General features: G+C 78.7%; 1 non-coding gene across 1 annotated transcript; it reads left to right on the top strand.

The window, feature by feature from the left end:
* The first annotated feature begins 1,661 nt into the window (after positions 1–1,661).
* Positions 1,662–1,814, top strand: LOC134149830 (5.8S ribosomal RNA). Its single transcript, XR_009960519.1, has one exon. It is a non-coding gene; the product is annotated as a 5.8S ribosomal RNA (ribosomal RNA).
* The last annotated feature ends 686 nt before the right edge of the window (positions 1,815–2,500 follow it).

The raw sequence follows: 2,500 nt of genomic DNA, 5'->3' as shown, positions 1-2,500 counted from the left end.
CGGGCCCCAGGAGGAGGACGAGGTCGTGGCGGCGGGTGTCGGGCGCACCCCGCGGGCGGACGCTCCGCCGAGGGGCGCTGGAGCCGGCTGGCGGGTGCCGGGTCTCCCCTCCGCGCCCCGTCTCGCCGCCGCCGCCGAGGCTGCCGCCGTCGCCGCGAGGCGGCGGTGGCCCGGCGGTGGGTGGTGGCGGCGGAGGCACCCCCGCGGGGATTTCAGGTCGTTTCCCTCACCCCAGGGCCAGGTACCTAGCGTCCGCGCTTCTCCTGCCCCCCTTCGGTGACCCACCCGTGTGGTCCCGTGTGCCAGCTTGCTCCTCCCGGGCGCCAGGCGTGCCGCACCGGCCGCGCCCCCGCTGCCGCTTGTCCTTTCCCGCCCACCGCCTCAGTCGCGCCCCCCCCACCGTGTGCCGTGGGGGGGGGGTCCGCACTGCGGGTAGGCTGGGCGGGGGGGAGAGGGGCAGGGGGGGCCTCCGGCCACGGCGGTTGCCGGGAGCCGCCCCGGGCAGGGATGGCCATGGGCCCCGGGCTCCGGGCCCGAGGGTTCTCGGTCGGAGAGCCGGGCGGGGGTTTAAAGACTCAGGCGGCCCGATGCGACCCGGGGGGCAGCCGGGCGCACTGCCGGAGGGCCGGGGGGTCGGCGCGCGCGGGCGCCGCGCCCCCCCATGCCAGCCGGCGTGCCCCGCGCTCGCCCCGCGGGCAGCCGGGACGGAGAGGGGGTACCCTGCCCCCTCTCTCCGCGGTCTGGTCTCGGCGGAGAGACGCCGCGCGGTCGGCCTCGCGCCGGCCTGCCTCGAACGCGTGACCCCCGGCGCGAGCGCGTGCTCGCTGCCGGGACGGCGAGCCCCCACCCAGCGCGGGTGGTGCGGACGCCGAGCCTCTGCGCATCCAGGCTCCCGCCTCGGCCGGTGCTGTCAGCCCCCCGGCGTGGCCGCTGGCGGCGCCCTGCCCCAGCACTCCGCCATCCGGCGCGCCTGCCTCGCTCTGCCCGACCCGGCTTCGCTGGGCGGCGGGCGGGCGGGCGGGCGGGCGGCGGGGGCGGCCCCCCCCCGGTCTCCGCGTGGAGGCGGGGAGAGCGGGTGCCGTTCCCCGCCTGTCCCGTCCCGCCCGCCTGCCCGGCGCCGGGCGTCTGTCCGCGGGAGGGCAGGGCGAGCGTGTGGTGTCGTCGGGAGGCGCGAGTGCGCGCGCGGGCGCCGTCTCGGGCACGGCGGAGCTGGCGGGGGCCGGCGAGGCAAGCGCGGAGCCTGGGAGTGCGGGGCCGGTGGGCCGCGTGGGCGAGTGGTCCGTGCCGCTGCCGGTGGCGGCCGGGCTGCGATGCCGGTGGTCCGCGGGGACCCCCCCGTCCTTGAGGCAGGCGGGCGCGGCTGGCGCGTGGGCTCCCTGCGGGGCCGGGCCGAGCCGAGCGCCTGGGCCGGACTCGAAGCGAGAAAAGGGTTGTCCCAGGTCGGGAGCGAGGGCTCCCCGCCCTTCTCGTTCGGGTTTGTCCTCCCCCCCCCCATCAACCTCTGTGCTTGTACGGTCGGTGAGGCGAGCCCCGCTCTCCCCGCTGTCCCTCGCTCAGCAGCCGGCGGCGGCGCGAGGAGGGAGGTGGAGGGGAGGGGGCCCTCAGGGGCTGCCAAGGCGGCCTGGTCCCCCCGCGCGTGCGGCGGGGACCGAAACCGAGACAACTCTTAGCGGTGGATCACTCGGCTCGTGCGTCGATGAAGAACGCAGCTAGCTGCGAGAATTAATGTGAATTGCAGGACACATTGATCATCGACACTTCGAACGCACTTGCGGCCCCGGGTTCCTCCCGGGGCTACGCCTGTCTGAGCGTCGCTTGACGGTCAATCGTCACCCGCCCTGTTGGTGCAGCGGTGCCGTCCCTCCCGGGGGGGCGGAGGGGGAAGGGCGCGGCGGCGGCGGTGCGCGGCGGCGGCGGCGAGCCGGCGGCAGCGGCGGAGCTGGGACCCCGGTGCGTGCACCGGAGGCCCCGGTCTCGCGGCTGACCCGCCCGGCTCTGTCGCCCGTCCGCCGCGGCCGGCGTGCCCCGCCGCGCCTGCCTCCCCCTCCTTGCCCGCCGGGCTCGGGGGCCGCCGCTGTGCGGCAGGTGCGGTGTGACGCGGCTGGGGTGCCTCGCAGGCCCGCGCCCCGTGCGGCTGGGCCTTCGTCCCCCTAAGTGCAGACTCGGGAAACCCCCGCTCCCGGAGCGCCCGCTTCGCGGAGTTCGTCCCGCCGGGCCCCCAGGGCCGGCGGGTCGCGGCGGCCCGGCGCCTGTCGCCGCCGCCCGCCACCGCTCGCCAGTGCCGCCGAATGGGCTTTCCTCCACCGCTCTCCCGGTGGTGCGCTGGTCCCCCGTTCCCCTCCGGGGCGGGGCGGCCGGCCGCCCGTCCCCTACCCCCTGCCCTGACCGCTGCCGTTTCGGCGCCCGCCAAGCGGCCCCCCCGCCGAGTCCCCCCCCGCAGCACGCCCGCGCCCGTCGCGTGTGCCGAGCCACTTCCACCCGCCGGCTGGCGTCAGCCGGG

Source organism: Rhea pennata, chromosome 21 (assembly GCF_028389875.1).
Source record: "Rhea pennata isolate bPtePen1 chromosome 21, bPtePen1.pri, whole genome shotgun sequence".
In the NCBI taxonomy this organism is placed as follows: domain Eukaryota; kingdom Metazoa; phylum Chordata; class Aves; order Rheiformes; family Rheidae; genus Rhea; species Rhea pennata.
This window is presented reverse-complemented; position numbering and strand designations above follow the sequence as displayed.